At 43.0% G+C, this 27897-nt stretch overlaps 1 long non-coding RNA gene across 1 annotated transcript in view; it reads right to left on the reverse strand.

Annotated features, from left to right (window-relative positions):
- Positions 1–8: 8 nt before the first annotated feature.
- Positions 9–27897, reverse strand: part of LOC310904434 — a 44440-nt gene continuing 16551 nt past the window's right edge. Inside the window, exons 2-3 of the long non-coding RNA XR_014588322.1 lie at positions 7680–7787; positions 9–147 (exon numbers count right to left, since the gene is read on the reverse strand). This is a non-coding gene — a long non-coding RNA (uncharacterized lncRNA). The remainder of the gene's footprint in view (positions 148–7679; positions 7788–27897) is intronic.

Genomic DNA, 27897 nt, shown 5'->3' on the forward strand with positions numbered 1-27897 from the left:
AAATAGTTACATGGCAAAGCACAGCATTTGTCCCTTTCTTACTCAGAGAAACTGAGAGGCTGAACCTGGTCCAAAGCCAACTGGGTCAATGCAAGTCTTCTCAGTGACTTCCACAGCTTTTGGGTCTGGCCTGCTCTCCTCAAAGAACTATAAATACAAAACATGGCTTCAGCACCATGTCACACAAAACAGGCAAGGAAAATGTGTTGCCAAAGTAGATATCAGATAATATCAAACATCTGCTGCTCGAATCCCCCAAACAATGCTCCATTCATGCAGAGGGTAGTATCAAATATTTATAAAACACACAGTCACAGAGGAACTCAGATTCACACCTCCTGATTATCGTTTGTTCTTGTATTTCTTCCTCTCTGTTTTAAGTCAAACAAAAATAGCATGAGAAATCTGAGAAGATGACTTTTCCCCAGACACTTGTTAAAAGTATCCTTTAGCATAGTTTTGTTTCCAGAAAACTATTCAGATTGTTCACATTTGCATGTATCAGATTCACTGAGTCACTTCCACTGGTGGATCTAGCAGTCATTAAGTTAGAGCAATCTCATCTCAATAACACTAGATGTGAAAAGAGCAAAGCTGCTTAGGCATTTGACAATAAATATTCAGACATCATGGAGGACAGAAGAATATTTCCAAACTACTTAATGATATGATTCAATGCATCTTGCCAGCTGGAAAATGACCACTGTTTGAATAGCAGGTGGTTTTCAGAATATTATCAATGTTATGCCATAAAGACTGTATTACTAACAGTAAATGTTTTGACATAGAACCATGCATTTATATATAAATCAATCAGGCACTACACTCTCAATTATCTATACTGCTAATGGTTCAATCTTCTTAATTGTTGTGAATGGTACCTTGATCAAGTGTTTTGTCTTTTATAAATCAGAATGGTTCATTTAATACTTCCTTGGGCAGATTTATTTAGCCCAGTGAAAACGCAAAGATGTGAAAAGAGTACAATTTGGCCTGTAATGTTCAGAAATGAAGGATGTATCTTAACTGAAAGCGTTCCCTCCTCCTTCATTGATGGCAGGTGCTGGCACTGACACAATGTCTATTCTGACTCCATGGATACTTACAAGCTCCAAATTTTAGTTTATATTGTTTGTTACAAAGGTGTAAGGCAAGAAAATCTGCCAAACAGTTCTACTTACTCTTTGAAAATTACAGTGCTAACACCACATAGCATTTTAGAATCTTTTTTCTTTAAATATAAAAATATATTTCTTATTTCATTAATTGCTGTTCGCATTTTTGATATTCTGAGTTACCTACACTTTCTCCTGTTAACTTACCTATAGCTTCTGTTCTTCTGGACACACATGGAGAAAGGCTATTGCTTCCATGCTCTGATGACATGTTATCTTTGCTTCCAGAGATGACAACTGCCTTGACCTTTCTACCTGACATTTTGCATTGCACTGCAAGGTCATATAATTTGCTGTCCACTATCATTTTTGGACTGCACATCTCTTTCCCTTCATTCCACTGAATCTCTGAGTCTGGAGCTACTTTTTCTCCCAGATACCCTCCCCGGCTTTTATCCAAGCAGATTCTTATTCAGTGGCTTGTGGTTCCTAATTCTACTACCTATATGTGCTGCTGTATCTTTCCTTCATCTTGAGTAGCATCCGTATCAAGTCCACTCTGGCATCATATTCATGCTATCAAGCTCTTTTTCAGATTAGTATAAAACATGTTAGGCAAGAATAATTACAAACTCCAAAACATTTTAAAATTAAATTTATGAGTAAGACTTCACCAGAAAACATATCACTATCGAGCCAGGTCTTCTTCACCCACAATAACCCAGTTTTCAAGCCAGGATTCATTCTTAAAGCCCAATATAAAGCATGTGATTATGATTCTGCTGTGGATGACACGCTTCAAGGTACCTGCTTGAATTATCTCAAGTGGAAACCTCTTCTATATGAAAAGGAGAGATCACCACCCCTTTTCCAACAGGGGCCTGAGACAAGAAGAACACTACTTAAGGGACACTTTACAGGTTCTTTTCTGGAGTAGGAGCAACACCTCCACTGGAGTGATGGCTCCAGCTGGCCAGATTGCACTAACAGTTGCCATGGCAAGAGCCATGCGCCCTTGCATATAGGCACAGTCCTCTCCTGAGACACATGTGAACTACCCTGAACATGTTGAACATGCACCCAGATTATGGTAAAGGAAATCCTACACAGTAACAGTTCAAACAGTGTCAGACCTACTACACATTTGCAGAACACCTTGCAGTGGGTCTGCACGTGCACTTGTTTTCATTTGGAAAACCCCAAAGGAAATTTGTTTCCCCATGCAAGAGCTTTTTTTGGAGAGGATTTCACACCAACCCATCTCTGTTCCTTACACTTCCCTAGCAGAACATGTGCTGGTGCCTGTTACTGCAGAAAGGACTGGGTGCCTATGCTGGTATCAGACCAAAGGAAAATACAGAAGGGAAGAGGAGGCTGCTGGGTCTCAGACATCAACTGGTTTTGGAGGATGGGTAATTGTCAGCTGGGGCTGACCTTTGTGGTCATCTCTATGCTGATGCTTCACTTTAAAAAAAAAAGAGCACAGCCTGCTCCTAAGTGCTGCCTTCTGTGCTGATCGGCAGTGTTTTTCCGTGGTCTTACTAGAGCTTGAAATTAGATCTACCAGACAGGAACTGCCAGGACTTTCAAATTCTGGTATTTCTAATACATTCACAAAATGCTAGGCATGTCTCTCACCTACCTCATACATGCTAGAGGTCAGAAGAAAACCTCAGAAAAGCATGACAATTCGGAACCAAGAAATAAAAGCTGTTGGACAGTGGAATTTTATTACAGTAATGAAAGTTATCTGACAGGAATAAATGAACCTCTAACAGCATTCTCATGTACAAACACACTTTGAAGCATAACCAGCAGAGGGAAAAGAGAGCAACAAAAATTCTTTTCTCAAAGGCTCCTGTTATATCTTAACTTTTATAACTTAAAACCCATACTAAAAAGCAAGACGGACAGTGGTCCTGCATGATAGCTTGCAGAGCTGCCAGCACAAACCTTGTCTCCTGGTCATTCTTACGCTGCAGCACACAAGCAGCCTGGTGCCTCAGAGAGTACCAAAGCCATCTGTTTCTGCATATTAGAGAGTCCCTCACACAGAAGGCCTCTGGTGACAGCAAGTGGCAATTGGAGATGTGACCCGTGGTGTAGGAAAGAGCTCCTTCCTAAAGCATTCCTTCCAGCCAAACTCTTCCTGATTCTGCCACAGAGAGATGGTAAAGATCCTGTCACTGCAAGATTCAGCTTCCCCTTTCTGCAGAACCACCCTGTGAAGCTTTATCCTTCCTATCCCAAACTCCTCTCTTTCTACAGCCTCCTCCCCCCAAGCCTTCCATTACAGAATCACAGAATCACAGAATCGTCTAGGTTGGAAGAGACCTCCAAGATCACCGAGTCCAACCTCTGACCTAACACTAACAAGTCCTCCACTAAACCGTATCACTAAGCTCTACATCTAAACATCTTTTAAAGACCTCCAGGGATGGCGACTCAACCACTTCCCTGGGCAGCCCATTCCAATGCCTAACAACCCTTTCAGTAAAGAAGTTCTTCCTAATATCCAACCTAAACCTCCCCTGGCGCAACTTTAGCCCATTCCCCCTCGTCCTGTCACCAGGCACGTGGGAGAATAGACCAACTCACTCACCCCTGAGCCTCCTCTTCTCCAGGCTGAACAACCCCAGCTCCCTCAGCCGCTCCTCATAAGACTTGTTCTCCAGACCCCTCACCAGCTTCGTTGCCCTTCTCTGGACTCGCTCGAGCACCTCGATGTCCTTCTTGTAGCGAGGGGCCCAAAACTGAACACAGTACTCGAGGTGCGGCCTCACCAGAGTTGAGTACAGGGGGACAATCACCTCCCTAGCCCTGCTGGCCACACTGTTTCTTATGCAAGCCAGGATGCTGTTGGCCTTCTGGGCCACCTGAGCACACTGCTGGCTCATATTCAGCCGACTATCAACCAGTACTCCCAGGTCCTTCTCTGCCAGGCAGCTTTCCAGCCACTCATCTCCCAGCCTGTAGCTCTGCTTGGGGTTGTTGTGCCCCAGGTGCAGGACCCGGCACTTGGCCTTGTTGAACTTCATACAGTTGGCCTCAGCCCATCGGCCCAGCCTATCCAGATCCTCCTGCAGAGCCTTCCTTCCCTCGAGCAGATTGACACATGCACCTAACTTCGTGTCGTCTGCAAACTTACTGAGGGTGCACTCAATCCCCTCATCCAGATCATCCATAAAGATATTAAAGAGGACTAGCCCCAATACTGAGCCCTGGGGGACTCCACTAGCGACCGGCCTCCAACTGGATTTGACTCCATTCACCACAACTCTTTGGGCCCGGCTATCCAGCCAGTTTTTAACCCAACGACACTTACATTGTATTCACCTGAAAGCACCCTAACAGGCTTTGAAATGAGGAGACTGTTCCTCTGAGAGGAGTTGTGTGCCTACTGCTGAAACAGCAGGTTTCAGCACACGATACACACAATGCATTGCCAGGTGACAATTAGCAATGCCTGCCAGATGGGCCCTAAATTCTGCACTTCATGCACTTGATTCCAACCCCAAAATTTAGAGGCCCAGATGGTCCTCTGGGTTATTTTCATCTGGAATCACGTGAACAAGTATTCAGATGTGGCAGGTGTTGCTGGTCAGATCCACTCTTATTTCACACCTACTGCCCTGTCTCTGAATTTCTCTGCTTTGCCCTGTGTGTGGAATCAGCCTCCTTCTTGCCTGGGCTCCTTCTCTCCTGCATACCTAAATCAGAGCCTGGGTCCACAGACGTCATTCCTGAGGCATGCTTTTCTCTGCACTGTCGCTGTTGGCACCTACAGAAACTACAAGCTGATGTACACTTTTTCTCTTGTGAATAAAACCTGCATGTCTCTCCATGTGCTAAAGCATCTCATTTAGTTTGCCTCTAGCTCTTCAGCATTAGGTGTGACATAGCAATTAATTCATCCTTTATTTTTCTCTGCACTGATAGCTGTACCATATTGAAGTTTGTATCTGAGCGGAGCTAGTAATTCATCAGCACTCGAGTATCTCTATGTACAATGTGCTCATTTTGCTATAATGTGTTTTTTTTAATCTTTCTGACAATTGAAATGTTGATATTGTTAAGGTTAATGACCCACTGATAAATACCAGAAAACACTTTAACCCTCAAATAGTTTTTAGTCATGGCTGTTGCAAAGTGTGACAAGAATGCTCTGTGCCTAAATAGGCTTTAGAAGCAGTACTTTCTGAATATCTGAAGTTCCCTTTTACTACCAAAGTGGTTTATCTTGACAGTTACTAGGCTTGCTCCTGTGCCAGATTCTCTTAGTTTTATTATACTGAGTTTGTGTATGAGCTGGCTAGCTTTTCTTTTGCACTTCTTAATGGTCTGCATTGTGTGTTATATGTGCTGAGATGCCTTCGATCTGTACCTTACATACGATGAAATCAATTCAATCAGTAAGCAAGCTAATGGAAAGAACTGAAAGCCTGTGAGTTTTACTGGGGTACAGTCAACTAAAAGGTACTCTATCAGAGAGAGTACATCCAACTACAGTGACGGGGTCATAAGAAGGCTAGAAAAACACTGATTTTCACATTTTAACTGTACATATTTTAACGCGAGGTTGCTTGTGGAGAGGTGTTTGCATTATGCTAAGAAAAAGGCATGCCCAGGTAATTCATGTAATCGCTAAGCCAGCATGCAGAGAGGGATGGAGAAGTAGTTTCCATTTTTAATTAACATTGTTTTTTGCTGGACTTCTTCCAAGCACTGAACCAGCAAAAGAAATATGATGCACTTTACATTGTGTTCTCAGAGATACTGCCCCAGCTCTCTTTAGCCAAAGAATGTCAATATAGCTTCATTGGAGCCAAAGCAGCACGTGTCTGTCAGCTGACAATCTGACCATAAACAGATTTCTGACTGCATAAGCTCTGTGAAAAAGACAGCAGAGTTGTATATCACAGTATGCACAGTATGAATTGAGGGGAATACAAAAAGCAAATTCCCATTCAAAGCAAACAGTATTTTGCAGCAGTGAATGGGTTCAAGTAGGGAAAAAGAATCCAAGATAGGCAAGTCTCACAAATTATGTGTGTGTTATCTACATGAGAAAAAAAGCGTTTTGCTTTGTCATTTACTGCCCTTGATTTGTCCTGTTAATTCCAAAAAAGAGTGACTGTAAAAACAGCCAGTACTTACAAGCACTTTTAGATGAACTGAGTGTTTCAGAGCACATTAGCCAAACCCCACTCCAATCCACGCTCACCTCACACTGAAGCCAAGCAACTGAGCCAAAGAACAGCGCTGGGAAGGACAGTGATCTAATGGAAATGCCAGAGATGTATTACCTCTGCAAGTAAGAGGCTCAGTGAGAAATGACTCTTCGCTATTTGCATTATGAAGTATAGCTCCTCTGGAAAAGTAAAGGTAGCCATTTTCCCTACACAGTCTAGCTGATACTTCTTCTCTCTGTTCTGAAACAGCCTGCGCTACTCATGCCAGCGAGAGAGCTCCAGAAACTGTCCACTTCTGTCTCTGGAATTAACAGGGACTGGACCTGTAGAGCCAAGGCTCAACCTAGCAACCTGCACTGCTCAAGTGCAAGTTATAGGAAGAACATGAGGCCCTAGGAACTGCCCTCCTGGAGACCTAATGGCTCACCCAACCCATGATGCTGTCTCAGATAGCGGTGACAGGATGAGCTATTTAAAGAGGGCACGTGAGCCTAGTCGTTCTCTGCACCCCATTTACTTTGTACTCCACCAAAGCTGTTTCATCAAGGGTGTTACAAGTTACTTCCTTGCCCAGTCCTCTTGGTATCCATCTATGAACCTTTGGCCTGTGAATTTGTCCGATCCCTTTTTGACCCTGCTTGTACTTTCTAATTCTACGAACTCCTGTGGCAGCAAGCTCCAGAAATATACCACCAGTGTAAAGAAGCACTTTATCTATTTTAAACTTTTCCTACTAGCTTCACTGATGTCTGTGAACACTTGAAGGGTTTCAAACAGTAGCCCCTGCTGCATCACAAGATAACAATAAAAATATGTGGTCCCTATGCCAGAAAGTTAGAGTCCTACAGAATGGCTTATAAGTCTCCAGGAACAAAGAAATAAACACACTTTCAGACTGATTTAGTTCTAAAGCACACTACTAACATTATGTTGGTTTAGCCCACATAGCAGCACCCAACGCATAGGAAAAATTAAAACAGCTCATTTTATGTATACATACCCACATGCACCAGATGTTCTATGTTTTTAGCTTATCTGCAGGTGTGTGTAAAAGCAGTTTTGGGACTCATTGATTGTGGAGTTCTGCTAACTGTCTTAAGCTCGTATAACTCCAAAAAAGATATAGTCCTAAGAGCCTTACTGCTAACAAGTTAAGCATTTTGCAGGAGCTGGCTTTTGGTTTGGCTACATTTAGCTCAAACTGTGTTATTCTCTGCTAATTAAACTTTTGAAAAGGAACACAGCTGACAAGAAGTTGCAAGTAATTTGCTCTGTCCTTGACATTACTCAGAAGTCTCAAAGCAGAGGCCACAAAAGTCCAAGGATACTAACCTCCAAGAGACGAAGCAACAGTCCTTAATTAGCGTCTTACCTCTGATGTTGCTGTGAGGCATGAGCTGTAGAGATATCAAAGATGTCCAAAACACAGATGATTCTGGTGGTAAGCAATCAGTTCAGACACACTGTGGCTGCTGAATCCCTAGAGGCAAAAAAGAAATGGAAGAAATTCTGAGTATAGCTTGGAGACACAGATGCAGAGACTTGGCATTTGCCCTGTGGAATTCTTGGATGCACTTGAAAGGTTCCTCAAGGATGAAAGTGCAGTCTTTGTTTGTTTTGTGCCTGGAATGAACTGACACCATCATATTATCTCAGATTCATTGGCAAATAGTCTCTTCCAATGGCTGCAACTGTTATTAGATTACAAAATATGCAAAACGACAGATGGCTGCTAAATTTGTTGCCAAATGATTAACTGCATGTTAACGATGCAGGAGTTTAAGAACAAATTTTAAGGGAAGCATCAGGTACGAAGGAATATCTTAAAACTGGAAAACTGCTCCCATCTTCATGCCAACAGAGGCCAGGCTTGTTAGCCAAGGAGACAAATATTTTCTAAGTTGTGAGCCACACATAAATTTCCCCTACTCAGAGCAGGAATTAATAATTCAGGAACACTTCACTCTGTCCCCAAACTTCAGTGGAAGTCTTTGAACTTTTTCTTTAAGCAACAAGACTTGCTCCCATCCCTCACTCCACCTAAAACTACCCTCCAGTAGAGATCGTCTAATGCAGTGCTTGTGGTGACTCAGAGACACCCATACCATTTTTACCACATTTTGTGCATTAGTACTGTTAATCTGACTGTTTTTACAATGATCTCCTTCACACACAAAAAATACACTGAATTATTCTGCTCATGTGACTGTCAAGCTGCCCAAATGCTTAGCAATCCCTTGTATGATGAGGAATCTTGATCTAGCTACTGGCCTGAAGTATACAGAAGAAAAACATGAGCTCTCACTTGGCTTTACAGGATTTGGTTACGTTTGTTTTGGGACATGTCACTATAGTCTTGTTCCTTTTAGACACCATGGCTGCTCGAGAGAGACATGACAGAACATCTGCGGTGCTTGCAGCTCTCGCTCCCTGAAGTACCAGACCAAGAAAAACAGCCTGGCAAAGAAATCAGCTACCTACAAGGTAACACACAGCAATTTGTCTTTACAGGCTCTTTTTGCCGCTGTTTAAGTAAAATGGTTGAGAATCCTCACAAAGACACTCCTACTTTTCTTGTTTTTTTTTTTTTTTTGAATGGTGTTGGGGTGAATATACAGATGAGGAGCTGAGAAACTTCCTGTCTCATCTCAGCACGCTGCATTCCTGAAATCACCTTCAGTTCCCAATTACACAAATTCCTGCTTAGCACCTTATGGAGACTGATGTGCATTAGGCTCTCCTAATCTTGTCCTGCAGTTCTGAAACAGAAAGAGCTTCCTCCTTGCTTCTGGAAGTGCTCAGTGAAACGGCCTCTGCCACTACACGCAGAGTTGTATCATACGTCATCTGCTTTGTTTCCACTGCTGCTTTCTGGAGAACCCAACTGCCTGCAGTTACAGGACGGAAAGAAAGCCATGAAATGTAGAAGACAGACAGTTAAATTTCTGGTTGGGAAGAGGTGGGACTGATCCCACAGCAAACACTGGCTACTGTCTTATTTTTCAAGAGCTTGGAAAACTGGGGAAAAAAAATCTATAGAGAAAAAAGTCTGTACATCAATTGTAACTGTGGTAATGGATCACAAGCGGCCTTTGGCATTCAGCTGAAACTTGTCACCCCGAGGCCAGTGAGATGGAGCAGTGATGTCCAGCCACAAAAAAGACCAAGAGAGGCCAATAGGCATGAAACAGGGAGCCTCAGGAATCCAAAATGGTATAAGTCCAACAACTTCACAACTCCAGGCACAAGCAGGCTGGATGTCCTGCTAAAAAGTCATCATACGCAGGGGCTTCATCTCTTTAAATATATCTTTCTACATCGAATGGCACTTGTAGTTCGTCTGTGCCATTTCGTATTGCATTAGTCTGTATCACACCGTTTGGCAGTAAAATGATATGCCATGACATATGATACATAATCTGTGGCATGTCACAACCTACATTTACAGCATTTAGTATATTTGATTTAAATATATGACCATCTTGTCCATCTTTTTCACACTTCGTTTTATCGCAGCTGATGAGAGCAGCATATGGACAACTAACGTGATAATCAGGATCTACAAGTAGAGGAAGAATGACAGTCTAGTTCCAGTGGCTTATTACTAGCAGCATTGTTTCACTTAACCTTGCATACTTCCAATTCCCCTCTGTGTCTGTGAAGCGTCCCCTCTTGTTATAATACCAGTTAATGCCATTAAGCCTGGATAGTCGCTTGCTAAGTCTTGAATAAATCAAAGGAATAATACTGAATTTTATTAAAGCTGTTCACCTTCTTCATTTGGTCTCTTGCTTCTTGCTTTCTCAAGGATATCCCAAGGAATTTGATTGTTTGCTTCCTGCCAGATAAGGTCTTTTCTTTCAGGCCTGGATTATATCCAGTTTAAGATCCAGTATATGATGTAAGAGCTTCTGTTATATCTATATATATGATGATGACATATCTACTTTGGTGAAGTCTTTCTCATCTAAGGTAGGACATTTCAGGACAGCCAGACGCTATGTACTGTAATAGCACTCTGAAATCTCTCCTTGGCACTTATCAGATCAGTATCAGTAACTGGAAAGAAACTGGTTTGGAGCAAAACACGAGGATACAAACTTGTTATGATGCTGATAAGCCTTCAAGGAGAAGCACACTGCCACGGTAGTGAAGAGACATGAAAAAGCTCAGACAATACAGCACCATTTCCCAATCACCTCAAATTCAAGTGCTTCACTTCCAGCACACCTGTTCTTCGAGACTAATCTGTTCTTGGATGAAAAATTGCACAGAATTAAAATTTAAAAAAAAATCTACATCACTCAGAGTCACACTCACAATCGATCACAATGGACAACCAATAAATGTAATATATTGCATCTTCGGTAGAAGACAGAATAAAGTTAATGAAGATGCCCAGACTGGGCACTCATATGCAATCATAAAAAATGTGGTCAATCTCTCCTGATAAAAAACAAACTTTGTACAGAATTGTATATGGCCATGCAGGAGCAGTTTCTGTGAAGTTTCTGTGCTACAATATAGCAATTTAACTGCACACAGCAGCCTTGCTTGGCAGTTTATGGAGAATCTATAAGGGAGCAAAATACCCAAATAACATGTCAGTGGGGATTTAGGTGGGCACAGTGCAGTAACTGGAATTGGATTTGGGATGCTCTCGCAGCCTCACTCAAGATCAATTACAAGGCCCTTTGGAATTACACCTGATCAAAATCTTGGTTCGTCCCTCCCCACGCAGAGGTAGCTCCCAGGAGCGGATGCTGCAGGACTGGGGATGAAGCAGCCACAGTCCCTGCTCTCCTTTGACCTGGCCAAAGCACCTGCAGGATGCAGGCACAGCTGAGCACCTGGTGGCAGCCGGGGGCTGCCTGCACCAAGCCCAGCACCCATACTCCTGCCAGGGGCACAGGCAGGCAGGGTGACCAACTGGGATGTCTGGTTCCGCACCTTCTCTTTAAAATCTCAGCAATAAAACAATTCTTAGCTTCAGATAATGCCTTTGACTCTCTGTTTCTTTAAACAACCTTTTCATGTACACACAGTTTACGTTATCCTCCCTTCTCTCCCCAACTTAACAGGCTGTGCTAAAAGGTTGCAACGACCTCCCCAAAGGTCTTTTGCCATTTAAGAATTAATTAGCATTCAAGAAAGGACTCAGTGAAGTCCATCAAGCGTACCCGCACGTCAGATGTGCTGATCATCTGTGTTGGGGATGAACATGTATGACATCTGATGTCTTCAGTCTATTTCTCAAATTCATTTCAAAGAGCACATCAGCAAATACTCAAACAAGCACCACAAAGAAAGCATGAGAAGAAACAAAACACAACCAGTGCCTGGGCAGCAGCTCAAAGATGTGCTGAAGGAGCTCACATAGCCAAAAGAGTTAAGTGACCCCATTCCTCTCCAGACCCAGAAAATGTGCTCACTCACTCTTCTAACACCCGTATCTGGCAGAGTTCTCACCCCAGTACATTTAAAAGCACTGAACCTCTGTTTTGTGAGAGGGAGCCATCACTCAAGCCCACTTCTTTATGACTGCAGTCTTACAGTTTTTGCAGCAGGTGGGTCTCTGTGAATGCTGTGGCACCAGGCATTCGTGGAGATGCTCTCAGGGAACTAACTCCTCAGGAAGAGTGTCTGTCAGAGACATACACCACTGAACGGAAAACATCCGCTACCTTGGCCTTGCATTTCTTTAATATCACATATTCTATACTTCAAGCCATTTCTTGGTTTTTTTTTCCACTGAACCTTTTAATCACTTTCATTTTACTGCTTGATGTTCACAGGCAAGTCTCTCACTACAGGTTCACTAAATTAAAATTTGGAACATTTTTCTGACCCAAGTGGAGTTTACTAGGTTAATTTTCATCCGTGTCAAGATGTTATAGCCTCTTGAATCAACAGAAGTGTTCTGTGCCTACTGCTTATTTCAGAGTTAAAGAAAAACCTGCAAGGTTAATGAGTAACAGGAAGCAATTCATTAAAGTTTTGATAATGTAATGTTTCACAGCAATTTCATTTCATCATAAATTTTACAACCCAAAGGAAAAAATGAATCCTTGAAAAAATCTATGCCTAATGTAAAAGACAGACAAGCAGAGAGGACTTCACAGGACTTCTAAGATTTTTGGCAGCATTAACACTGGTTATGGAATTGAGGCCTTTATTCAGAAGCGCTTATTTCTTGAATTGCTTTCTTTAATACAGCTTTTACAGATAGTATTTCACGGACATAGAAGTTTTGTCATCTTTCCTTCACAAATTCAGTTCTGTGACAATACATGAAATTTATCTCCAGGAGTTCTGAGTAACTTACTCTGTGTCTTGAGAATGAAATCTTGCCTGATAGTGAAAGTTTCTATACCACGATGTATAGCACATATACCTTCTGACACACAGGGTGCTGGCCACTCTAGGAGACACAATGCCAGACCGGGTAGACATAGTGTCTGCTCTGCTGAGGTGTTTTCTCCAGCACCAAGAAGCAAGAATGAATTTCTGCATAGCCCTGTAGAGGACTCGACAATGAGTCCAAATGGTTTTGCTTTTCCTTTCCTAATCAAAATCATCAAGTTTAAATTAACTTCCCAAGCTGAAAATCCAGACACTGGCCTTTTTAAGCGAACTAGGATTATCAACTAGAACAATAAAATTTTGGCTCCTACTTTTTTCATCTGCACAGTTCCAGGAGTTGCTCGGAAAACTAAAAGAAACTTCTTTCTTGACCTGTGAACAACAGTAAAAATACGAACGTAACAAGAAAATTTGACAGATGAGAGCTCTTGCAATAGCTGTTGAAAGCTAAGGCCCCCAGCACAATTCTACTGAATGTGCAGCTTTACTATAGTTACAGATTAGAACAACAAATTTATTTATTTATGCAGTGATTATTATGCATTTAATGCATTGGTAACTGGCACTTAAATTCTGGAATAACAGCTTAAATCCAGCCATTACATTCATTTTAATTAAAAGTTTCCAAGTATTTTTTGCTATACTACGCAGACAGCCACTGCTAATGACCAGCTCCGTGTAGTCTCCATGTAACATTATTTCCTCTGGTAAGACCCTCACTGCTTTGCCTTCCCTGGTTTGGGGAGGGTGACAGTGCGTTAGGCTTTATGCACAGGGCCTAATTATCCTGCTGCTGAGGAAAGACACGTCATTCCTCACACTGTCACTGCTCATCGTTCAGCATTGCAGGGATCAGGATCACGTACTCCAGGGAGACAAAGCAAGGGAGGATGGAGCACAGTTTTCTGCATCACTGCTGTAGTCCTCAGCACCTCTGCTCCCTACGGACATTTCTTGCTATCTGATAGGTTTGAACAAAGCTCTCAAGTGTTTACATAAACTTAAAGTATACATCCGATTTCCAGAAGCTCTGGATTCGGCCTGTGCTTTCAAAAAAGCCATTGGCACACCTACGGGTAGAGGCACTCCCATCCCCTGCTCAGATGCTCACACTAGAATTGCCAGAGCAACTGCAGCCCCCGCCACCTTTCCTCCTCCCCAGCCACCCCATCGATCCCCCCCAGAGGTACGCGAGGGAGCCGACTCAGCAAAACGGCTCTTGAAGGCTTTTTAGAGGCTGCTGGCACAGCACCTCTCCAACAACAGGCACTTTGCAGAACAGAATCACCCTCGTCACCAAGTATCACCAAGGCTGGTCCCCTTCTTCTGCAGACATCTACATCAAGTGATAGCGTTCACAAAGATCTCTTCCCACTGCACAGCTACAGCCCCTTGTTAGTCCTACAGGAGCTGTCCCCAGACTCACTGCATTTAGAGTGGAAACTTCCCCCTGCTCTCCAGCACTGACGTTTGTTACTACCCATTAGTTTCTGCCCCTACCCAGGGAAAGGCTAGGTTTGGATGGTTAAGAAGAACTTCCAAAAGGTGGTTTATAAGAACTTCCTAACATTTCTTTACCTTTGTCACCTCTGGTACTACGTAATTTCGTTGCAGGGTGGGTTCCAGCTGCAACTCACCCAGTGTACTAGCTAGTAATCTTTTTTTAATAGAATAAGATAGTTCCTAGCTGTACCACAGCAGAGAGAGATTACAAAGATAATTTTAGTCTACAGTCTGCTTGGTGTTAGAGAAGAGGAAGGCTAAAGTACCAGTAAGGACATATGGGGAGAAAGAATATCATGGGTGATGAGAAAATCCCAAATTTTTCTCAAGAAGAGTTAAAGACAATTTTGGACGGAGTTTCACAGCATCTGACTTGATAAAGCTCTCCATAAACTTGACAAATAAAATTCCATCAAAACAAGTTGAGAAATGCTGTTTTCACATGCCTAAAACACTCATCTCTGGAACAGAGGGACTATTAGTGGGAGAGTCGTTTGTCTGCAGCTGCCAGAAACGCCAGGAAGCAGAGAGAAATGGCATTACCTGCTGCTAATGGATGGGAGAGGCTCCTTGGGTACTGGCAGAATGGTAGGAAGATGAACTCTTTGCTTGCATAAACAAGCAGCTACACCAACAGCTACCATAACTTGCAAGAGAAGTCAACAGGAGCTCAGAATTACCACTTTCCAAACCACACATTGAGCAGCTTCTGCTGAAACAATCATGAATTCTTGGGTGCTCAGCGCTTTTGAAGAGCAGGACTCCTGTTTGGGAACAGATGAAGGGTGCTGGCACGAACATGGTGGCACAGCAGCAGGCACACCACTGCTTACCCGCTCCTGTTCAGGCACCAGCCCCTGTTCAGCACATGCTCCCGAGCGTGGCGTTTCCTATGGCTACATTCAAGACAGACTCCTCTGAATCCTGACATGACATCCTGCAGAAGAAGAGGGTTGCCCCCTGCCCAACCATACCGATCTATCTGGTGCAAGGTAGTAGCTTTGCCTACAAACCCTGCTGCCCAGCATCTCTCCGCACCCCATGTACGGAGCCCAGGCACCTTGCTTGCGTGCTGCTGCTGCACCCAGGCTTATGGTGTTCAGCTCCCCTGCACAGATTCTGCCATTTGCACCACAAATACAGTACCGGGGTACTGAGCTGTGAAGACACTAGCCTTGACCTTCTGCTTTAAAAGAGGAATATTTTACATGAGCCGATGGAAATGAGCCATTTCAGCCACTATGGATTTGTTGTATTACTTTCTTCCAAAACATGGTGACACAGAAGCTGCATGCTAGAAAAAAAAACCAACCAACTCCCCCCCCCCCCCCTCCCCCCCATTTCTAATTGATTCAGTTTCACATCCACTGTGATGAACACTCTGAGGTTCACTTTTGGAAAACCAGAAATTACTTTTTGGAAAGCTGAAAGGACCTCAAGAAGATGGGAGATGGACTGAAGTTTTTACCTGTCTTTAAATCACTTGTGACTTACGAAAGAGAAATGATTTGTTCCAAACTCTTATGGGTAGGAAGCCTGAAGGGCTGACTTTAATTTATGTGCAATTTCTTGTAATAATCTAATTTAGATGTCAGACAAAGTTCTGGGTTATTACTTTTCACAGAGAAATTACAGTGTAATTGTTATTGTTTTCTTCTTTAATTATTTTGATGGCGTTAAGAAAGAATATTTTTAATAAGCTTTTCTTATCTGAAATATAACACTTGAACTAACATAATATGTTCATTCGCTGTCAAAGTATTTTCTGTAGACATATTCACAATAATACAACAATTCTGATAAAGAGAAACCTGTTCCTGGGTTGATTTTGCATCTGGCTATATTTGCATATTTTATTCAACAGTATGAATTGGACAACAAAACCTATGCAGCATTAACAAGTGTGCTATGGTTTTATTTAGAAGTTCACATTTTAGGCAAAGTATTACCACCTTTCTGGAAGACGTCACAACATATTCCCATGTATTTCAATGAAAATTACGAGACAGAGCTGCACAGATATTCTGTCCCTCAAAGCATATCCTTGACTGTAAGGAGACAGTGCTAGCCACTGCTTTCATACTGAACATCAAATGTCAAATTTGTCAAATACACTTTGTAGAACTGATTGCACCGGGAAGCATGGGCTACAACATTAACACCTGCATTTTTGTGGAAACACTGCGGTATTTCAGCATAAATGAAAGTTTATAGCCTTGTTTTCACACATCTACTAGCTTGGCAAGCCATTAAGCAACACAGAGTTTATTTTTTTAAGGTCTTAATTTAAAATTTCAGATTTTAACACTGCTCCTACTTTGTTCTTGCAGCAGCAGCCAGCATTCTGATAACCAGATTTGCAAAGAAGTCTAAGGCTCAGCATGAGCACACATGTACATTAGCATCCATGTGTCTGTGTTAACTACAAACCATACAGTAAGCTTTCTCGAGGAGGTTCAAAACCATCCTCCACTGTTTGGATGCTATTGCATGGATAATCTCGCTCTCAACCTCTGTGGAAAGGGACTGTCCTCTGGAAAAAATCCCAATAAGGGCTATGTCAGATCTACAATACACAGCAGTATTTTCACAGACTTAAATCATGGGAACTCCCACACGGTAGTGACCTATGTTTATAGAGCTGAAGATTATGAGCTATATATTTTATTATATGACTGTCTGAAAACCATATTGTAGTGAGCACTCTGCGTTGTCATGAATCACCGTGAGAATAGCTGAGAAAATGTATAGGCTTTTCTCCTTCAGGGTCAAGAGTACATTCCTCTGTGACCCTTCATTTTAACATGAGGCAAGGATGTAAAATGCCAAAGGCTCTTTTTCCATTGACTTCAGTTGAAACAGTCCAGAGTTTATTAAACAGCAAATAATTCTGCTATCAATCTAGCATCTTAAAATTGGAAACCACCTACAAAGAACAAACAAGTATGAGGCAACATTAAAATGTAGATATATATGTACAAACACACACAAAGCCTGCTATTCAAAGAGGGTGGCTTTCTGTTGCCTGAATGACTGTGGTCTTTTTTACTTTAACTATCCTGCCCAGTGAATTAAGGCAATGTAAATTATTCAGGTATGTCTTGTGAATATTTTATGAAGAACCTCTGTAACAAAAGAAAAAAAAGCTGGACATGTAATTTTGTCCATCTGCACAAACCTTCCCTAATTCTATTTAAACACAGTGCATTTTATTAAAGAGAGAAATCATAAAGTTAACATCTCATTTGATTCTGGGCTGCACATTTCTCAAATACTAAGAATAACTTGGACCAAACACTATTTTTACTGTCAGATTTTTACAATGAGAAATCCAAAGGCTGTGATACGTTCACAGGATACTTGAAAAAGCCTAGATATTCTGTATGAATAGCAGTTAATTTTTGAGAGTGAAGAACATGATCCCCTCTCTTTCAAGGATCACAGGTTTTTAATTTAAAAAGACAGGCAGACATCATAGAATTTAATTTCACAAACAAAAATATTATCTTCTTTCACCTACTGTAAGCATTTTAGAATAACCAGAGGAGTTATGTTTTTATGTATTTCATTAGAAGCAAAAATATTTGTCAGTGAAGAGGTAATTGATAATTTAATTTCAGAACAAACCAAACGAATGAATATAAATGCTTTGGAGACAAAAGATACAGAAAGTTTAAAAACAAAACAAAATAAAACAAAATTAAAAAAAACAACTAAAGTTTAAGAATTAAGTTTTATGAAACGCTTAGAATGATTTGGCATGATTTAACCCATGTAAGCATGGGTTAACTGCAACAAACCTGAGCGTGGCAATGACCTCTGCCGGCTCGCACACGGGACAACGCAGGACCCATCCACATGGGCTACAACCCCTGCTCGCATGGAGCAACAGAGAAGTCAGTGCAGTCCCTCTGAGGGTGAGGGGCTTCCCCTGTTCTGTGGCTTGTGTGTTCGGCCCCACCATTGCCCAGCACAAGCAGGGACCCCCTTGGGAAGTCCACCTTAATCCATTGGGCGGTTACTTCTACTAGCAGGAAATGAACGCTTGAATCTTGTAGGAAACTATGATTTTTTATTGTGGAAGTTTATGAAAGTAAAGGCTAGTCTGGAAACATGCTTCTAGGGAGGCTTTCCGAAACAGCAGCCCTCTTGTTTCAGGCCGGGTACCAAGGCAGGGATTTGCAACCACTCACTGTATTTTCTTGGAAAGCAACATTCACAGGGAATCATGAGATCGGGTCTCAGATTCTTCAAAGTTGGCTCAATGATGTATGTTGGCTTTTGCTTTTGTTTGTTTTGCTTTGTTTCAAATGGGATTCTAAATTTCAATGCACAAGGCCTTACTTTAGACATCCAAATAAGCAGGACTGGTCCTCAGAAGCTCTTAGTGCAGTTTGAACAGACACCACAGAAAATGCTTTCAGAAATCTAACAAATATTCACGTGCTTAAATACAGCTTTATGCTTCTAGTTGTAAAATATGATTGCTAGGACTTGAGTTTTCCTTCTCCTGGGTGAGTGGCCTAGTTGCCAGGCTATAAAAAGTCATTTACTTGCTCAGTCTGGCCCAATTAATATTTAATTATGTCAGGCAAAGTAGAACAGCTTGAATGGAAAGGCTTGAGGGTCCTTACACAGTCCAGAGTAGCCCAAACTTACAAATCCATGCAGCACGACACAGGCAACACCTGGATCCCGGTATTCTGAATCCTAAGCAAGTGCCCTGCCTCCCGAAGCGCTGGAAAACAGGGAACAGCATGGCTGCTTCTGTCAGCTGGATGGAGGTTCTGCGGAGACCAAACCATGAAATTTGGCCCAATTTTGACTCAAGTTTCAAGTGAAAGGAAGGGGAAGAGAAAAGTATTTCATTTTTCTGAATACCTGGTCTTCTAGCTGTCATTTTGTGTTTCATGTCAGGTGTTTTACGTGCAGGATGTTGCAAAGACAATAGCTTGGTGTTTTACTCGTATCTAAAAGAGATTTTCTAATGCTTCCTTTGTCTCCCTCAATTCAAAACATGTGCCACCTGGACTGGAAAACACACATCCTTCCCAGGGATAAAAGAGAAAGCTTTTCAGTTCCCATCACTATTTTGTAAATTCAGCTTGTAACTCCTAACAGAAGTCAGACTCTTTTTATGCTGTTATTTTACCCTGTATCTGAAAGCTTTAGGCAGTCTAGCACTAAGGTGAATTAACTTGTTTTTGTCTATTTTTCAGGGGCTCAGAAAAAATGAAACGTGGATGCAAAGGTCTACTACATATTAACCTGAAGGGCCTAGGTATAAGAGCATCCCTTAAACGTGAGCAAAAGCCCGGACATTTAAATGGCACAATTCTAACCTGAAGACTGGGGCTTGAGCTCAGAGGCTCTGGCCATGTGTCAGTGACGGCAATATGGGGACTGGGATGGAGGGGACAATGCGCATGCCCCCCCCTGCTCCCAAGCCAGCATCCTGGGTACAGACACGCTGCAGGGGTACAGCTCCTCGTAGTGCCCAGACCTCTCTGCTGGAGCCCACTCCCAGAGCCTGCAGCTCCTCTGCTCTTCCCATGGCAGAAGTCCGGTTCCTTGAACCCTCGTTCCAAATTCACTCCAACCCCAGCCCACCTCCATCCTTTTTCTCAGTACTTCTGAAAGCTCACAGTCATCTACTCCAAAGCCTCTCCCATCCCACACACCCAAGATCCTCACTGCTCGTGTGCTGTGTCTCCCACTCCCCTCTCTCCCCAACACCTTCCTGTCTCGCTTCTCACCCACAACACCCTTTCACTTTTACGTCTTCGCTCTTTACAGCCACATTTGTCCTCCACCAGACTCCCCACTCCCTACCTGAGGAGCACAACAGTCGCTGGGCTCCCAGCAGTCCCACCTACGCTGACATTTCTGCTCATTTTGCAGCTGCTGCTGCCCCTCACCCAAGCTCAGACCTCTGCCGGCTTTCACAGCCACCCAAACTTACATTTTCCCGGGACTTAGCACATGGAAGGTTGTGCAGGCAAGCATTTCGAAAGCCTAAATGCTGCCTACACTTGCCTGAAGTCTGCCTAGGTCAGCTCTGAAGCAATTAAAAATAAGCTGCACCCAAGAAGAATAGGACAAATGGTAGCTGTAAAGATCTCATGGTGAGAACCAGCTGGTAGGCCCCCAAAACGGGTGCCTACAAGTGTAAATTTCCTGCAAACATCACTGAAAAGTGGTTTTGTTTTCAGCGCACGCAGTTGTGTCGAGCGATTGGTCAGAGCTGTAGAGGTATATATATTCAAACTGTGAAGAACTGTGATGCCTATTGCTATTTCTTTCACATTTTAGAAGCTCTCACTATAGTGCTAAGCTACAAGCGATGCTCATGGGCTTCGAGCTGCCACAGCTCAGTTACTGGCAGTGACCGCTTCCCATGCATTACAGAACTCCCTTTTGCCTCAGGAGTTGCAGATTACTGAGGGTTTCTTTTTGTTTTTATTTTTATTTACTTTTTATCATGTACTGCACGTTTCCCAGAGCTCGGGCCTGGGAACGAGTTACCTGCAGCAGCAGGCTGTTAGCCAGCCCCGACAGGCAGCTGAGCGCTGCACGCCTCGTGCAGACGCCCTCACCGACCAGGCTGACCGCGCTCCCACCTCACCTGCCTATGAATCCTGAGCACCACGAGTACAAATTCCAGAGCACGTTTTGCAAGGGCAAGAAAGTGGTGCCTAATGCTCACAACCCCAGTGGTCAGTCTGATGGCACAGACCACGAACACTTTAAGAGATTGTCATCTAAGGGTAGCAGTAGTGCACTAACACCGCTGTTCATACCAGTACTTAGTCAGCAGTTAAAGAAACCTCAACATCCTGCTGGTGCTCCGCTGTCAGAGGTGTTTCCTGTGTTTGGTAAACCATGAAAATATCTGAAGAGCTTAGTGGTACAACCATTGCATTTTAGGGCTTCTTTTAAGTTCAGTATTCTCAAACAGGTACTAACAACGTCTTGATTTTAGTTGATCTCAACTCCAGTCCTGCTTTCCAGTCATTTTATTCATTATAGGAATCTTTATCATTATTCAACACCTTTTTTTCCCCCCCTAGCTTTCCCCATGCCTACAAAGAAGATTTGGAGGTGTGTTTCATTTAGACAAGCAGGTAGTCAGATTGCTGTTAGTACTGGTATTCTCTGCTTAGTTAGGCTAACCTGTTACTCAGTACTTATGGTAGATCAGATTTATTCTTTTTTCAGTAAGAAAAAAAATACAGGCATCTCAGCATTAAAAAGAAAAGAACGAAAAAAAGGCTAGCATGTACATTATGGAAAACGCAAGGCAACTAAGCGTTTTTAATATGTTTGCCCTTTTCTTGAGAAAAGGGACACTTCAAACACCTGTCCTATTTGGGAGTTTGCTACTGACTCAGACCATTAAACACATTCATACGAGTTTTGTTACTTCTAAGAATATGGGGCTTACAAAATGAGTAAAACCTGGCAACTTCTGAAACCGTTCTTTGAACTACCTGTGGCTGTCACATCAACATTTCAGATGTTCGGCCCCAGAGCGGGACAGGCAGTTAAAAAGGCCTGCTGCTCATGTGTGTAGCACTGCGTGCAGTGCTCAGAGCGTCACAGCAGCTCAGCACCAGCAGCTGCTGCTGCAGAGGGCAGAGCGACCTCCAGCAGCTCGCTTCACATTCGCATGCCGCCCAGCGCCCACCCGAGTTCTGTTCAAAGAAGCTGTAAGTGAAGTCGCACACAAAAATCTACCTCAGGACACGTCCAAGGGATGTAGTACTGTGCATAACAGGATGCCTATGCAGTTTTCAATGGCTGCATTCAAGAGGCTGTAAAAAATAGATACAGACTTATACAGGCTTCCCTGTAATTAGAAACTTTATGGAACTTTGTAGCGGTTTTATATAATAGTTTAGTAAAGGGCTGAATCAATAGAGAATTTTTATGAGACTCTTAAGGCCAGCTTGTATTAAAGCAGTAAGTATTTCATTTTCTTTATAAATGTTCACAGCACTAAACTACAAGACACCGCCATATAGCACTTGGGTGGAAACGCATGCTGTCCTGGTGTGTTTGGGGAAGGGAGGACAGCCAGTGGAGCAGCAGGGCCAGACACGAAGCTGAGGCTCGGTCTGACCTCACAAAGGAGCCTCCGCAGGGAGATCCTCACTGCACCATCCCACTGCCTCGCATCGCCTCTCCCGCCGGCACCACCACATCGCCACCGCTTTGCCCTCACCTGAATCACTCCTCCTGCGGCCACTCCTGCTCTGCCTGCAGGACGAAGGCAGGTCTGTGGCAGGGACTGCTTCCCCAGCCTTCAGCTACAACGGCAAACTCAGATCACGGATTACTGCGAGCACGGCAGAGGGCCTGGGAGCACCTCCAAAATCATTTTCCCTGCGTCTGTAGCACAGCAGGAGCGTTTTCCCCATCTCTTCTATACATGGCAGAGAAGGAACTCACGCTGGCACCAGCATAATGTCACTCACGAGTAATTTTATCCGATTTATTACATCTAAGTGCTTCAGTAAATATTTAAAGAATCTGATTGCAGCATATAGGGTTCTAAGAGATTAGAAAGAAATAAATTACCTTACATTAGCATATAATATTATTTACCCAAGATAATTAAATCAGCTCAGTTAATCACTAAATCAACTAAGTTTTCATTATCATGACAAGCTTAAGGAGTACAGGTGACATTTGGTTAGAAATGTTAAAGTAGTAATAATAACAGTTGGTTGTTCAAGCTGAGGTAAAGCAGTATTAAAACACACAAAGCATCCTTGCCGTTAATCTTAGACAAAAGTCAAGTTTGCACTGTCAGAGGGGAAAGCACTCACTCCGTTGCAAAGAAAAAAGTATAGTTTAAAATGTTTACCACTTTATCCTCTACAAGTATTAACTAAATGCCACAGTGCCATAAAACACTCCACAGCTGGGAAACCAGTGCAAGGAGGCACGCACCACCCAAGGCGAATAACCTTGCTTAACCCGCTGGCTGCCCAAGCACTGGACAGCATTTCCTGAGCTAAGGCAAGCCAGACAGGAGGGGTGTTGAAGCGCAGGAGAGCACAGAGCACCGAAGGCAGCGTGGGCAGGATGCAGCACACACAGGTTGTCCATCAGGAGCAACACTCAGAGGAACAGTCTGAGCAAGGACAGGGCAGTGCCACCAGCAGCAGCCAAAACCTGCACGCTCTACACGGCCCAGTGCTGCTGCATGGCCCTGCAGCTCATCCTGTCTGCGCTCTGTTACCCCGTGTCACAGCTGGTAACAGCTGGGTACTGCGCTGGGGGCTCCGGCAGCTCAGACACAGCACTGCACTGCTGAGGTTTTTCCCGGGGAAAAGCTGAACCTCTGCAATTTTACGGTCCCTTTCAGGATGCAGCTTCCAATTAAAACTTTTCTTCCATCAGAGCCACTCACCGGCAGCACTAGAACTGTGGCTACCCAGCAACATCTCTGTACCAACTGAAGGGACTTTGCTCGCAGCTAACAGATATAAGCTTGTAGACTGCATTGTTCCAACCTTACTGCTTGCAAATGGAAAGAATTCCAATTTTTATTGCTAGCCACAAAAAAGCATTAAAAGCTTTAGAATATTTTATAGTTATTAATAAAGTGAATTGTCTTTTTTTTTTTTAAAGGCTTTAGTATTCTGTGCACCCCTTTTCTTCCACATCCCATGCCAGCGTCATTTATTTGTTCTGTTAACACCTCTCTAATATCTATATTCCCCTGTATTCTTCCAGTTGTATTCTTGGGAAACAGAAACAAGGTCATTTCATCAAAGGCAATGGAAAAAGTGGTTCAGAGGGAACTAGGAACAAACATTCATTTAAAATCATGATTAATTTATGTAATCCACTGGTCGCTGCTTGTTAGGTACCTCCCTTCCCCTATGCAGACCCATTAGGTCTGTTAATGTCTTGTAACTGTCAGCTTGAGAGCCATCCCCTCACACATAAGCAAAAGCCTTGTGCTTTTAGCTTAGATGTGCTGATCCAGGTGGCATCCCCTAAATTTCCATCCACTGGGAACCCATCCAAGAGGAGATGGAAACCTCCTCAGCCAACTGCATTGCACGAAATGGGCCATCAGTGAAAAACCTGGGCTGAGCACCACTGAAAAGCAGCTAGTGGGGCTCCTGCGAGCCCGTCATGTCAAAGCTGGGCGGGAGGGAGGAGCAGTGAGAGCAGGAGGCTTGTCGGGACAGCAAGGGGTTCAAACCAGATAAGGAAAGCAAGACTACCATGCTTGCAGTGTTTTCATTTGAGGTCACACGTTCCTGGTTACAATGCAAAGTCTTACCCTTGTTATTTTGGGAACAGTAGATCGCAGGATTGGATGAACTAGGGGGATTGCTACATTTCAAATACTCAACACTTGCAGTTTAGATTCACCTTTCATGGCTCATCCTTGTCAGCACTTTCCTTATTTTTTGTTCTAGTATTTAATATATGGTTTCTATGCCTGTACTCTTAATCACCTTCACTGTATAATTTTCTTAGGTACTTATCTACCTTCTCATCTCCCTGCTTTGCCTAATTACCTGTCCCTTTCCTTCATATGGTTCCTTTATTCCCTTCTTGCTTTTCAGAATCATTAGCATTGCATTATTATTCTTAACAGCAGTACATTTATGTTTATTATGCAGTGTTTGCAAATAAATAGCGAACTGAACTTCTGGCTGTGTTTACTTAAAGCTAAAAGGAGAAAATGCAATGCAGGTTGAATTATCATTTCACTTGCTTATTTTTGGAAGGAAGAATTTTTAATGACTTAAGACCTCTGCTTTGCATCCAGTACTTTTTACAGCTTTGGTGTTTAAAGGAATGTTGAAAGCATTTATCAAATCCTATCTTGTGTATACAAAAAATGTACTAATATTGAACACATTTTTTTTCTTTCTTTCTTTCTTGGATACTGCTCTTTTCCTTAAGGCACTATTTGCAACTAAATCAAATAACTGCAACCATCCTTGCTGAACTGTGATGTTCTGCCCTGTGAAGCACTTCTATACATTTGGCTCCATAATCTTTACAAAAGGATAAACCTACCCACCCAGCGTTTTACTTTCCTAACCCATTGTTGTTGGTGTTTTCCCTCTTCTTCTCCTCAATTCTTACTTGGCTGCATGGTTGTGCTGCTGCTGTCTTAAGTAGAATAACTTGATGCCTGGCCTTTTTCCCATTGAGGAAAAGGACAACCTCCCACCGATTTCACTGAAAGCAAAGTTAAGATCACCCAGCTCTCCAGCTAGGTAAGCATGCAAGCAGATCTTAACTGTGTACTAGCCACAGTTGAGTCAAAAGTTCAGTTCAGTGCATAAAGTTCAGCACAGACATCTCTTCCTGATCAAGGCCCAGTATGCCTGCTGTATGCTTGCAAATCTACAGATTCATGTGGATTTTCTTTTGTAGAAGAAAAAGGAAGGCGGAAGCTGTTGGAGTATACTACTGCTTTGTTTGAGCTCATTTTAGTCAAAACTTGCTCATGTCATTGTGGCTTTGTATAAACTAGTCTCGCTTCCTGCCAGCCTAAGCCCTGAGTGCCATAGCCACTGCAGGCTCTCAGCCAGACTATTCAAAAAAAACAAAAACAAAAACAAAAAAACAGTCTTTGAATGAAAAAGGCATTCTGTCTTCCTCCAGGTTAGGCAGCAGTGCTTTTAATTAGTCAAAGGAAGCGGGGAGCTTCTTCCACTAAAGAAGGACCCAGTGCCCAGGTCTTTGTGCACCTCTCCACAACTCCATTCCTCTTTGCACTGATCTCCTCTATTTAAACCCATCAGCTGTGGATTGTGGCCCTGGGCTGCTTTCAGCTTGACGGCTGCATCTTATCATAACATGGAGTGTGGTGACAGACCAAGCCTTTGAAGGTCCCATATACCGGTTATGTTGGTATGAAAAAACTGTTGCTAAACACAGAATGCTAGACATGAAGTGACCCCAATACAGAAGTATTAATCCAAAGGTAATTAGATTTCTGACATGTTTTCTTTCCCTTTCCCCAGCAAAACATAACTACTTGAATCCTAATGGGAATTCTCAGCCTTACTCATTAAATTCAATGTTGTCTGTGACTTCAGGATCAGGCTGTGCTGGGAGAGGAATGGTTTTATGAACACAAGATGCTGGTGGCAGCTGTGTGGTCCTCCCAGCACAGGAACACCAGTCCCAGATGCATCTGGGTTTGTAGGACCAGTATGTGTCCCAGTGCCAAAGTGCCAGGCGCTGCTAGCTCATGTGATCACGGCTCACGAGGACTAGGTTGAAGTATTAGAGTGGAAATTACTGCTAGTGCTTCTCCTAAGAGGCATAACTAAGCCCAAAGCTGGTGTTTCTACCATTTCTCATTTTTCACATTTTATTCTTTATGTCAGAAACATTACAAGTCAGCGAATGCATTAAATCATATAGGAAGCAAAGCACTGATGCATCGAACTTTCTCTGAGAGGCTACAGTTGTGTTTTATTAACAGAAACATTTCAGTTTCATAAATACTTAATGAAGTGACTGCCTATAGCAGAAAGTCACTTCAGAGCTAATTGTTGCTGTGGTCAAACCACCAAGCTGTTTAGCATTTACTTGCAGCTTCACATTACAATGAACACAGCTGACAAACTGGTTATTAAAGTATTGGAAACATCTCCTCAAAAAAGTGATTGTTTAGTTAGTACAAGCCAGTCACACTGCCTCTGGAACGATCTAGATCAAATGTCTACTGAAATACTGTATAAAATAAAAAGCAAGATAACGAATATATCATATGCAGTAAAAGAAAAGACTACAGACTGATGTGAAGTGTTGTTGACAGTTAATTTGTCCCGATTTATTTCCACGATAGCAACAGAATTACCCTTCTGGTTTATACTGGTAGGGCAGTGAGCTACAAGTCAGAAGGTGCTAGGGAAGCACAAAGGACACTTGCGGTCACAGGGGAGGTCTGAGCGGCACCTAAAGGCATGCTGCCAAACGCCCGGGCAGTACAGGAGTTGGGGACAGCTCAGCTCTTCTGAAACTAGGCAACACAGTTTACCAATAGATTAATGCGGATAAAGGCCTTGCACAATTAAGATATCAAGAGAAGGAAAAGAGTAAAACAGCAACTAGATTATACAAGCATTAGGATTCGAAGCTGTAAGGTCAGCAAGCGATTTGGACAGCTAGTGAGGGATTCCTTGGACTGAAGATAAAACAAATTACGTGCATTGTCTTTACATGATGATGAGACACATTGATACAGCCAACCATACATAATTTACTCCAAGATAATCCCTGTCACATATGCATTCCCACACCTAACAGAAGGCACTAACACCTAAAATGGAGGTAGAATGCTTTCTTCCTTCTTTTGCCCTTTTATTCCCCACTGTCATTACTGGTGAACAGGGCTGCACTGTTCATTTTGGTTTGCCCATGGGATGAAGCCTGACTGATGGCCTGAGAGGATGGGGGTTTGTGGCAGAAGCCGAAGCATAGCCTAGTGCTTCAACAGTCCTGGGTTTACATGGCAGTCCCAAAACAGCCTCATCTCCTGCCACGGTAGTGCTGGAGAACAAGTCCCCACCTCCGCTCCAAGGGCACCACAGAAGTGATGGAGCAGTTACCAGCCTATTTGGGCCTGATGCCTCCAAAAGCAACCATCTGCTGGCATTCCTGTGGGACGGGTGATCTGCAGATGCTGTGAATCACCAGTGGCCTTTCGGTGTGACTGCTAGAATTTTTTG

The sequence above is a fragment of the Anser anser genome (genome assembly GCF_964211835.1).
Source record: "Anser anser genome assembly, chromosome: 9".
Taxonomy (NCBI): Eukaryota; Metazoa; Chordata; class Aves; order Anseriformes; family Anatidae; genus Anser; species Anser anser.